Source organism: Eublepharis macularius, chromosome 9 (assembly GCF_028583425.1).
Source record: "Eublepharis macularius isolate TG4126 chromosome 9, MPM_Emac_v1.0, whole genome shotgun sequence".
Lineage (NCBI taxonomy): Eukaryota > Metazoa > Chordata > Lepidosauria > Squamata > Eublepharidae > Eublepharis > Eublepharis macularius.
The window spans coordinates 2,659,847-2,673,016 of NC_072798.1; positions in this window are offsets into that span (position 1 = coordinate 2,659,847).

Sequence of the window (13,170 nt, forward strand, 5' to 3'; positions counted from 1 at the left end):
AGCCGTCTGGAAACGGCCCAGCAAGCTTATTGAATGTTGGGAACAAGGAAATGATTTTATCAAAAAAAAATTCTCCGGGTGCTGTGTTGTTTTATTGATTGTTTTCCAGACCTATTTCTGCTGTCTGAATATATTCTTGTGGGCCCAACTAAATGCTTCTAGAACATTATATTGTTTATAGTGTTTTTAATCATTTTTTTCCTTTAAAAAATGCCAGTCTCTGGTTTTAGGCTGTATGGTTTTCCTTGGTACATTGTATTTTAATTATTTTAAATATCTTTGCCTCAGGAAAGAAAGGTACGAATGCAGAACTGAAAGACTTCAAAGGAATAAATATCCATTAATAGGTATCCCACTGGGTTTGCCCTTTGCTCTCCCGTGCTGGGTAAACTCCCATCCAAGGTCCCAGTCCCCCACTCTTGAGAATCAAAGAGTGGAAGGGGGAAAGGCCAGATAATGGCCTCATTACTGATGTTTAGGAATTTCTCCTTGTCTCTATGGTCTATACAGACCATAAAGGTGTCCAGTGGGGTGCCGCAGGGCTCGGTTTTGGGCCTGGTACTTTTCAATATTTTTATCAATGATCTGGATGAAGGGGTAAACGGGCTACTCTTTAAATTTGTTGATGATACCAAATTGGGAGGAGTGGCGAACACCGAAGAAGAGAGAATTAAAATTCAACAAGACCTGAATACTCTGTAGAAGAGGGTGGTTGTGAACAGGGTGCAATTCAACATAGCTAAGTGCACAGTATTACATTTGGGCCACAAAAATGGGAAGCACAAATACTGGATGGAGGATACACTTCTGGGAAGTAGTGTATGCAAAAGAGTAAGGGTGGACTGTAAACTAAATATGAGCAGTCAGTGTGATGTGGTGGCAAAAAAGGCTAATTCAATCTTGGGTTGTATCAAAGGGATCATAGCAGCGAAATCACAGGAGGTCATAGCCCCTCTCTATACTGCCTTGGTCAGGCTGCACCTGGAGTACTGTGTGCAGTTCTGGAGGCCTCACTTCAAAAAGGATGTGGACAAAATCGAGAAGGTGCAGAAGAGAGCGACGAGAATGATCAGGGGTCTGGAGACTGAGCCCTACAAGGAAAGGCTGAGGGTCTTGGGAATGTTTAGTTTGGAGAAGAGGAGATTGAGGGGGGACATGATTGCTCTCTTTAAGTATTTGAAAGGCTGTCATTTGGAGGAGGGCAAGGAGCTGTTCCAGTTGGCAGCAGAGGGTAAGACCCAAAGCAATGGGCTTAAATTACATGCAGAAAGGTACCGGCTTGATATTAGGAAGAACTTTTTCACGGTCAGAGTAGTTCAAAGGTGGGATCAGCTGCCTAGGGAGGTGGTGAGCTCCCCTTCCCTGGCCATTTTCAGGAAGAGGCTGGATGAATATTTGTCGGGGATGCTTTAGGCTCATCCTGCATTGGGCAGGGGGTTGGACGAGAAGGTCTGTATGGCCCCTTCCCACTCTGGGGTTCTGTGATTCTATACCATAGAGATTAGTGGAAATTCCTACAGCATCCTCCCAAAGTGATGTCACATCCTCTGTCATGTCTGCATGCCATTCATCCATGCCATTCATGTATTCTCTGCTCTCTGTATTGATCTGACCACTGTATTGATATCCTGTGTGCTTTCATGTCATGCTCATATACTGTAACCGTTATACTCATGCCATCCGTGGCCTGCCTAAAAACGAAAGTACTAATGCTGAAAGAAATTAGCCAGCCGTTATCTCTAAAAGAATGCTTGTTGACCTTGCAGCTGTACTGTAACTCTTCACAGGGGAAAGAGGGAGTTTGATTCCTTGTAATCTTCTGCCTTTCTCTGTCCAGACAAAGCTATTGTGTTCTCATGAGATTTTTTAGGATTTTCACGCCTAGTTGCTAACTGCTCAAGGGGAGGGGGGAATCATGCTCCTTATATCAAAGTGCCTATGCTTGTATCCCCATTCCTGCCAACTTACCCATCTATGGATGTACCCATGAACTTAATTGATCTCTAAATAAAAACCTTTTCATCCAATGCACTGGAGTGCTTGCTGTGAGGGGTCTGGGGATCTATCTGCCATGGACTGCCGTCCCTAGAACTGACATTCTCCCTAAACTCCACCCTCCTCAGGCACCACCCCTGAAATCTCCCAGAATTTGCCCAGGTAGTGCTGGCAAACGTATCTCCCACTCAACGTGTATTGGCCCACCCACCCCCCACCCCATAGAAAGCAGCTCTGCAACCGGTGGCAGTTGTTGTTCGGGGGTAGTTAAGGTGAAGCCAACGGAATTGCTTTTGGGTAGGGCCTGCTTATAGAGGGCTGTGTTGTTTTGGTGGCGCTTCCCTGACGTTACGCCAGTACTCCTCTGTTCTGAAAATGGATGAAATATTGTGTGTGGGTCTCCATGAGGCTCAGGTCCAATGTGGGCCTAGTGGAAAAGAGGGAGTCTACATGAGTCCAAAGATTTGAGGTCAGATATTGCTTGACAAGCCTGGAACCCCAGGGGCTGACCTTTCAGGAGCCCAGCAGCGAGGGACTCACCTTGCAAAAGGAAGTGATTGGCCAAGAGACCAAATAGGGGGAGGTAGGTGCATGCCCCCATCTGCATCTGAGAAAAAGAGAGAACAGAAGAACAAGGAAGGGTTGGCTGAAACACGGAACAGTTTCCCCATTCCGTATCCAAACCTCTCCATGCTGTTTGAGGTGGTACCTGTTTGCTTGGTTTTAAACAGGGAAGGAGACCACAAATTCCCTTTCTCAACACAATGTAGTTGTGACTCTGGGCAAACTTCTACAGAGAATTGTTAAAGGCTTTATGCACAATCTTTTACACATGAAGGTTCTCTCCACAGGCAAAGATGCTCCTTATCTAGGGGACAAAAAAGGACCAAGAAGGAAGAAGAAAGAGATTAATTTATAATTCACATGTGACTTTCCCGAACTGGCTGGTGGCCCACAGTTACCCAGTTTGTTTCCAGCACCCTGGGAACACGGGGAAGTGTTGTTCGTGTCAAGTGGACACTTGGAATGGCTGTAGAGTTTTCTGATTTCCTGGTGACCCCAACCCAAAGGAATAGGGAGGGTTTACACGTCTGTTCCTTCATTCTTGGTGGACTCAGCAGTGGGATAAGCACACACCAAGATCAGTGAAAAATATAAATTGGCAGTCTTTGAAATTTGCTGCATAGACGCACAGGCAGATCAATAGATTTACTTTTATTTTCAAACTGTAGAGGAGAGTGAGTTTAGGGTAGCTAATTAGAGGTGGGCATGGACCACTAAACGGGCTTAAATTTGACATGGTCCAGCCTGGTTCGTGGTTTGTGAACACGTAGTTTGTGGGATTCACGTTTTTCATGAACATTAGTCCGTTTGGGCTCATCTGTCGGTCCGTGGTCCATGAGTCCAGACATCCTGTCGCTGATCTATCAGTTCCCTAGGCAATGGAATGGACATCCACAGACCTTCTGCAGCTCTTGTAACACACCAATTGTAGCCCTCAAAACCTTGATAGGCAGCTCTGCCTGCCAACCAGAGAGCTCCCATTCTTCTCTATGTGAGCAAGGAGCAAGAATTAATTCCCTAGGTAATGGAGGGGAGGGACGTTCTGCAGCCCTGAGAACACACCAATCCTAGCCCTTAAAAATCCAATAGGCATCTCTGGCTGCCAACCAGAGAGCTCCCATTCTTCTCTATGCGAGTAAAGAGCAAGAATTAATTCCCTACGCAATATCTGGGAAGGTGTCTGTGTGGTGTTTGATTTTGCTTTGTGTGTGTTTCATTTTGCTTCATTGCAACTTTTTGGTGCTGCAAGCCAATGCAAGTCAATTGGCATTTGCAACTCCTAGAATCGACTGGAAATTTCCTGGGGGTGGCTGCTTTGGGGGTCTGTAACTTGGACCTCCGAAATGCAATCTTGCGCAAACTTGGAGGGTGGCTGGAGGAGAGCCTGCTGAAGTCTCGCCGCGAGGTTGGTATCTCTGAGTACACAGGGGGTGGTCCTAGGGTCCCTGAAAGTGACAGACTACGGACCGATGAACTGGTCCATTAATGGGGCAGGTCCGTGAAAAGTTCGTGGTCTGTGGTCCATGAAATGCAACGGACCACGTGCCGATGGTCTGTGGGGTTTTTCTGGTCTGTGCCCACCTCTATAGCTAATATAGACCCAGCGGAGCAGCTGAGATTCCTGAAACAGCCAGCGTTAATCAAGAAGTGCAAGAAAAGCAGATAGATCCTAATTTCTGTATCTGGACGAGTTAATGTCCCTCTTGATGAATTTCTGTATTCAGGCAGAAGTTAGCACAACCGCACAAAGTAAGCAGAAGCGAAGTGCCTAGGCCAGCAAGGAGAGTGTGAGAGAGAGTTGAGGTTTAGGGTGATTGTGAAATAACCTCTGTTATTTGTCCTAAGTACAGTTGTGTTTTTAATGTTCCAGATTTTGTTCACCAAAAATAATTTGATTGTAAGTAATGTATGCATTTACCATCTTTCTTCCCAGCAGGGACCCAAAGCAGCTCACATCATGCCTCCATTTTATCCTCAAATGGGTTAGGCTGAGAGTGTATGACTAGCCCAAGATCACCCCGCAAATTTCCGTGGCAGAGTGGGGATTTGAACCTGCGTCCCCCAGATCTTTGCCTGACACTATAACCGGATCACATAAACCTCTTTCTAATCATAATGAACTTACCAATATGTTGACAATAAAGTCCAGTTTCTGACACACCATTTATCTATCTGTTCTTCCTTCTCTTATGATATTGTAATTGTTATCTTAAAGTCTGGGGAACTATAACCGTAGGTAACATTTTCCAGACTTTAATCAACCAGTCTTCTATAGTAGGATATAATTGCTTCCATTTGTTCCAATTTGCCACCATCTCCCAATCATCCAAGTCAACTATGTAAAAAAACCTCAGTTGTATAAAGACATGTACCCCTGTTCCCAGAGAAATTTCCAAAATCTTATACAACTCTAGAAAACATGCTCCAAAGCTGTCCTCAACATGCCACCTCTCTGGTGCATATCATCATCATCATCATCATCATCATCATCATCATCATCATCATCATCATCATCATCATCATATAACAACAACATTTGATTTATATACTGCCCTTCAGGACAACTTAACGCCCACTCAGAGCAGTTTACAAAGTATGCCATTATTATCCCCACAACAAACAGTGAGAGAGCTCTGAGAGAGCTGTGACTCACCCAAGATCACCCAGCCGGCTCTAAGGGGAGGAGTGGGGACTCAAACCCGGCTCTCCAGATTAGAGTCCCGCGCTCTTAGCCACTACACCAAACTGGCTGTTTATGGATCTTTATTTATTTATGTTATTTATAGTCCACCTTTCTCACTCAGACTCAAGGTGCATTACACAGTGTGGGTCAGTATAGTCAGTTGCAAAGACAGTTCAACACACATGTAATAGACATGCAAATTAGCAAAGATTTAAAACCAGCAGAAATCCAGTACCGAGTTGAAGAAATGCTGAAACAGCATAAAGTAATTCTAAGATCGACATAGTAAACAACATAGGAGGATCTAATAATTAAAATCATACTTACCCCAAGTCTATAGTCACTCCTTATCCCTTTACTGATGCATCTCTTGGAGACAACCTTATATTACAGCCTTCCTATCTGAGTAAAAAAGCCCTCTTGCATAATTCGGTTTTGCATAGTTTGTGAAAAGCCAGGTGAGCCATTCCATAAGGTGGGGGGCCACCACAGAGAAGGCCCTTGTACAGGCATTTGTTGATTTTGCCCATGTGCAAGGTGGCACTGAAGCTCGCCAGAATAAAGTACCCACAGCAATGAAACTTCACAGGAGAGGAACCCGTTTCCCTTTAACTGCTTTGGGGGGGGGGGGGGAATAGCATATCTCAAATAATTTGCTGAGCAAAAGAAGCCAAACTGTGAAAGTTACATACATCTGCTTGTTTTTCCTTAGCTTGTTTGATGTGGCAGTAACTTTCCTTCCACGTACACAGGACGCTTTCCCTTTTTCAAGCTTTTATAGACTCCTGGGTGGGGAGTAGTCAGTGAAAATGCGATGCAGCCATCAAATACCCGATTACTCGTCACAAAAGCATACCTAGTTCTTTCTCCTTTGAGACCTACGATGGGTGAACAATGAATGATTCAACCTTTAGCAAGGAGCTGGGTTGTGGTGGGACGGGAAAGAAGAATATTCTGTTACGTCACTGTCAGAAGAGGTGGTGACAGCCATTGCTTAAATGCCAGAAAAGGACATATAGGGCCAAGCTAGAAGTGACGAATTACACTTGAATGGCAAGTGAACAGACTCACATGTATTCCTCACTTTTCACTTGCACTCCGCTTGCGCTCCACTATCGAGTGGAGCACAAGTGAACAAGGAGGAATACATGTGAGTCTGTTCACTTGCCATTCAAGTGTAATTCGTCACTTTTAGCTTGGCCCCCAGATCCATCAGTGGATAAATCACTCCAGTGATCACGAAAAATGGGACCTGCATATTATCAAGGATAATATAATTCTGTTATCGAGATGTTGGCAGGAAACCGCAGGAGAAGACTTTCCCTTTCATGTCCTTGTGGGCTTCCAGGGATAGTTCCTGAAGAAAGAGTGGACCTATGGGTCTGACCAGCCGTTCTATTATTATTTTCCTATGTTATTACTACTTCGTGAAGAGAATGTAGATGAGCAGACCTTGAAACCTCAAAGTACGGAGGGGACAGAAGAGACTTTCACAGGCCGAAGAATGACTGAAGAGTCTGCCACACACACATACTCCCACATACAAATAATTCAGTCAGCAATCCTAAATTCCCCTGTAGAAACCTCCAGCTAAAATGTAAATCCACACCTGTCCAATCCTTCATTACTGTGCAGCCAATGAATTTTTCCTAATTGGTACCCTATTCCTAATTCAACCCAGTGTCTGCCCAGTGGGCTGCCCAGAATAGCTCAAACTTCTGCTTAATCTGCTTCAAGATTCATCACACCCCTATTTCCCCCCCCCCCCAATATATTTTCAAAATATGCCTCGTTCAGATTTCTTCCTGTATTTTTGATTTCTGCGTTACCTGGTCTTGTTTCTGAAATGGAGCTGATGTATTTAGAATTCTCCTTATATAAATGCATCCGCGTCTCCTCTCCCCTTGGGCAACTGATGAAATTCTACAGAACAAACATTCCACCTTCTCCCTCGCTCCTCCTGCGCTTCACAGGGCTTGCTTTTTATTTCCTCACCGTTTGTGCACTGGTCTGTGCCCTTTATGCAGTTCCAACATGTTCCCTCAGAGCCCAGAAAGAACACAGGATGCTCGATAGAATCTTAGCCCTCTCCAAATACATGAAGAACACGTGTCGGGAGATGCAATGTTAGCTGGGAAAGGTAGCTTAAAAAGACAGAGCTGGTAGCAGGACAAAGGCTTTGTTATACACTGGAGCTGTTTGAAGGGGCTCCAGGTCCAAGCTCGGCTCTGGAAGGCAGCTCCAGCCCATTTCCATTCCTCGCTGCCTCCCTGGTTACAATCCCACACAGTTTTAGGTGAAATTGACAGAGCCTTCTGGGAGGCGAAGATAAAATTAACAAACCCTCTGAGGAGTGATCTCCGCCAGCTCTTTTTAAACTACGCTTTCAGGTGAACATTGTGTCTCCCTACACTTGACGAACATGTGCCGACTCGAGGCATCTCATGTACAGAGAGATACTATGACATTCCGAATGCAGGGAATAACAAACCTAAAGAATACACCCTTAAACTATATATTGGCTTTTTTTTTTGGTGGTAGTACTTACTGGTACTCTGAGGGGGGGTCTCTCCCAAGTCCTGCAGGAGAGATTGATAGAAATCAGTGCAACTTTATATATGAGTATTGGTACCTTTTTTTTTTACAGGAAAAGCACAATATTATGCATTTTTACCATTATGTCATATTGATGGCTTTCATTTTGGTTTATTGCTTCTTCAGTCCTGAACAACAGTAAATCACTACCCCTTTTGTGCTCATTTGGAAATTTTATGTCTTTGGGGAAGCTCTCCACGTTCCAGATGGCATAAGCATGCTGAAGATCTTTTGATTAGGCCACCGACTTGGCTGACTCACCAAAGAAATCTGCATGAAGTAGATAATTTGGTCTGAGAGTCATTGGTGAATTTGAGCATGTTCCTTTTTGCCAATCTGAAGTTCCAGCATCACCAGTCACTGTCTTTCTCACTCATTTTTTGCATGCTTAAGGTATCTTATGAAAACTATGCAGAATTAACCAGCAAGGCCATGTATAACTACTTCTCAGTAATATACAAAAGGGTTGCTGCAATAAATTTTTATTGTACTAGAATCAGTTTAAAAAAAGATTTAAAGAATTTAAGATGAGAATAAAGATCAGAGATTTGCATATATATTTCATTAGGGCAATTTCTTGGGATTGGATTTATTTTGATGAGATGCATTGGCACAAATGAAATTTTAACTAGAAGAAATGGAGAATAAGGATTTTGCATGACCCTGCTTATTGTAAGTGTATGTGTTGTGTGGGTGCTATGCTGTGCTGCTGTACAGCTATGCAAGTCTTCTTGAAAAATCTAAATACCAGTGGTAGTTCCGACTAAAATGTGAGCTTCCGTGGATGGTGTATGGCTAGATATCCAGTCCACACTTTTCAGTGGCAGCTGGCTGACGGGGATGGAAAAGAGTGGGAAACCTGGGGGGCCTGGGCAGCGCGGTGACACAATGATGTCCCTCCTTGTGCTCCGAGAAGTGACATGATCATGTTTACGGGTGAAGCCCTGCTATTTAGGCAAAACCCATAGATTTTTGCCGTGAAATAAAGTGGTTACAGCGGGCCCAGCAATGTGACAACATCACACCCCCATAATTTTCCCCAGCCCACTGCTGTTGCCAGGAGGGACCTAGCAACCCTTAAACACATAGATCACTATGGCTTAGGGTTGCCAGGCAACCCGCAGGAGGGCTGGGTGGGACATTGGTGACATTGCAGTAAAACCACAAAGTTTCCAGTGATTCCCAGAGCTACCCTTTGTCACTTCTGGGCTTTACCTGTAAGTGATGTCTGCAACATTGCTGGTTTTTTCCTCCTCTTGCCACCACTCCAAGCAGCAGCAGGCAACAGAGCTCGCCAGCAGGAGGACAGCAGGGTTTGAGTCCAGTGGCGCCTTAGAGACCAACAAGATTTTCAGAGGGTAAGCTTTTGAGAAACTTCCAGAAGGGAGCTCTGACTCTCGAAAGCTCACACTCCGAAAATCGAGTTGGTCTCCTTTGTTAATGTACATTGTTCAACTTGCCACAAGAAGTTAATGGCCTAATCAAAAATATGCCATGCAGTTTTGTGACCCCCTGGAACATGGAGAAATTTCCTCATGAAATAAAACAACTGAACAGTGAGCATAAGAACGGGATATGATCACGATATCGCAATCTATTGATTTTAATTTATTGAACTCATTCAGATATTTATCTCCATTAACCTCCCGTGGAGACACAAAGTGACTCACAATATCATTTTCTCCATTGTTTACTACTCTGTAAGGTCGATATGGTTGAGAGAGTGGGTCTGGACCAAGCAAACTTCCATGGCAGAGCTGAGATTCGCACTTGGGTCTCTGAGATCCTAGCCTGTATTTTTACATTCTCTTTGGTGCTCCTGTCTGGTGAAGTGGCTTGCTTGATGAGTTCGGGAAGGCCCCTATCCTTCTAGTGCTTCACAAAATTGGCAACGTGGAATTGTTCAGGAGGGCCTGTTTACCAAGAGAATTGGCTGTAGGAAAAAGGAAACTATTGAGTACAACAGAATTCTTCAAAAGGAGTGTGGGTTTTTTGTAAAAAGAATAAGATTATCGTTTTAATGTAAAAAATAGCCCCTCTGCCTTTTTATTATACTGCTTTGATTTCATTATTCTCTGATTTGTAATCCAATTTAATTGCACTGTTTTTGTTTGTATTATGCTAATTTTTACATCTTTTTTTTCTAATTCTGTAACCTGTCCTTGAGTCTCCATGAAAAACAAGAACTATAACCCAACATTATTTCCTGAACCTCATGCAAGTTCCAGGAGCCAGTAAGAGCCAGAAAAGTAGTTCAACGAAAGAGTTACTCCAACCAGTTCAGGCCAGGTTTGGGATTAACCCCTTTCGCAGGCATTTCAGCAGCATAAAGGAATGACAACATCCTCACCAGGACAAAACTAGTTTCAGGTGGGTAACCATATTGGTCTGTAATAGAAGAGCACGATTCGGCTGCAGCAGCACCTTAGAGACCAGCTAGATCTCCAGAGTGTGAGCTTTTGAGAGTCAGAGCTCCCTTCATCAGGAAACTAGTACCCAGCGAGAGAATGTTAGGACAGCAAAAAAGCCATTGTAATTGCACTCCTTTTGAGGAAGTAAAAACTATACTTCCTACCTCTTCTTAACATACCTTTGCATATCCAGGGAAGCATATTACTGTTGTTGTTGTTATTATTGTTGTTGTTAATAATAATGATGATGATAACAATAACCATCATCAACATCATCAACATCATCAACATCATCAACATCAACATCAACATCAACATCAACATCAACATCAACATCATCAACAACAACAACAACAACAACAACAACAACAACAACAATAACAATAACAATAACAATAACAATAACAATAACAATAACAATAACAATAACAATAACAATAACAATAACAATAACAGTAGTAGTAGTAGTAGTAGTAGTAGTAGTAGTAGTAGTAGTAGTAGTCTGCCCTCCCTGTGGATGGGCTCAGGGCGAATTACAACATACTGATAAAAACACACTGAAAAAATGGTACATTAAATAATGATAAAAGCCAGATTTAACAGCATAAAAACAAACTCTGCACTATGTTTCGACTCTGCCCTATGTCCCCGGTTCACTTCACCCTTCTCTGCCAACCACAAGGGAAGAGAGGGGCGGGGACATGAGTTGCTGCGAGATTGGCCACTGTTCCGGCATGGGGCAGATGACTCAATATAGCCCCCCACTAATAGGAGACAGGAAGGGAGGCCAATTGGTGGGTCTGAGTACTGGCCTCAACCAAATGCTTGGCGGAACATCTCTGTCTTACAGGCCAGCCGGAAGGACACAAGGTCTTAGCAGGCCCGAGTAGCCTCCGACAGAGAGTTCCACCAGGTTGGGGCCAGGACTGAAAACGCCCTGGCCCTGGTTGAGAATCACAAGTAATTTTGCATCCCGTCACAATACAACATCAGGGGTCTAAATGCCTGCCAGGGTACCCTTAACTCAGATGAGATCATGAAGCTGTATTCTTCTGCCTGCTTCTTAGAACACGCAGGTGGGGACATCGGGGTGGGGGCAGTCAAGGCTGACAACAGACACAGGTGGGGTATGTATAGTTAACTTGGTCTTCTTGGGCCCCTTCCAGGTATCCCTCCTCAGAATTCCAGACCCAGGCAGCAGACTTACTTTCGGAGCAAGGAGGCTTCTCACACTGTTCAAACTATTGTAATGCCAGTTTGGTGGAGTGGTTGAGAGCGCGGGACTCTAATATGGAGAATCTAATCTGTCGTGAGGATAATAATGACACACTTTGAAAACCACTTTGAATGGGTGTTCAGTCGACCTGAAGGGCGGTATGTAAATCAAATGTTTGTTGTTGTTGTTGTTGTTAGAAACATCCCTCTTGCCACTGGTAGACCTCTCAGCACACAGCCTGTGAGACAGTTGACCGCTCCATCCTTATTCTTCAGTTGGAAAATGGACTTTGCATTAAGGAAACAGCTGTTTAGCGGTTTGGGTCTTTTCTGTCTTACAAAACACAAAGAATTTCCACCAGAATCAACAGGCTGGAATTTATCCAGTGGCGTGCTGATTGGGAGGGAAGGTTCTTTGGAGAGACTGGATCCCCTTTTGGCGGCTGGAGTAGACTTGGTGTTTGCAAAGCAGGTTAAGAGCTGGTGGCAGGGGGCGGGGGGGGGCGGAGGGGTATTAATAAACCTGGCCTTGCTGTCTGAAAAGCAAGTTGGTGCAGGGCCAAGAGTTTTGCTGTTTTGCAGATGTTTTCCTTTTTCAGTCTCAGTTGATCTTGCCCAACTGATCCGTGTTTTTGAAATCTCACAGTGGATTTAGTGTAATAAGTTCTACACGGGCAGCTCTTGAAGACAACCTGGAAATTGCAACTGGTTCAAAATACAGCAGTCCAGTTATTGTCAAGGGATCACTGATGGACACACATTTCAACTCTTTGAAAACAGCTACATTGGGTGCCTTTTTGTCTCTGTGTTCTGTTTAAGGGCCTGCTTCTCACCTTGAAAGCCCTTCTTGGCCTAGGGGCCACGTGGCTAAAGGACAGTATTTTCCCATGTGTCCTTGTTTACCAGGTTCAGCCCTTGGGTTGCCACCTGCTAGTTGATCAGTGTAACCTGCCTGGCCTCAACTAGAGCAGTAGTTCCTACTCAGTGGAAGAGGCTTTGTGAGAAGCTGTGGGGGGGCACCATTTGTGGAAACTTTTAGGAGGCAGTGTAAGGCTGTTTTATTCACTCTGGCTTTGGACGGCAGACATAGTTTTAGGGAGCTTACTTGGGGTTTTAATGTACTTTGTATGTTTTAAAATATGGGGTTACAAGCCACCTTGTTCCACAAAGGAAAACATTTTACTAAATAAAATAAATATTAAGTAACTCTTCCGTTCTATTGGCTAACTGAAGGATCTAACCCTCGTTTTGAAAATGCTCCATTAGCTTGAATACTTTATTGGATTATTGGATTATAATTGGATTATAATTGTATTTTGACTGTATATAAGCAAGTTTATGTTTCTTATACTTTATTTTGTAAGCCTCCTTCAGCCCCTTTGGAGAAAAAGCTGCAAATAAATGTTTTAAATAAATAAGGTTTTCAAAGAAATTTCTTGCCTCACCTCTTAATTTATCTTCTATCCAGCTTTTTTGTTATACTAATGAAAAAGTGCAAAGATCCAATTTGCTGTTTTAATCAATGGCTTGTCCCACATCAAAACTTGACCCTGAGTCTCTCTAAATGAGACCTCTTACATGGGAACGCTCAAGTGTTAGGGGACACAATGCGAGCCGGGAAGTGTAGTTTAAAAAGGCAGAGCCAAAATCTGTCAATTTCACCTCTCTACAGAGCAGAAAAAGATTGCTGCTCAGAGGGTTTGTTAA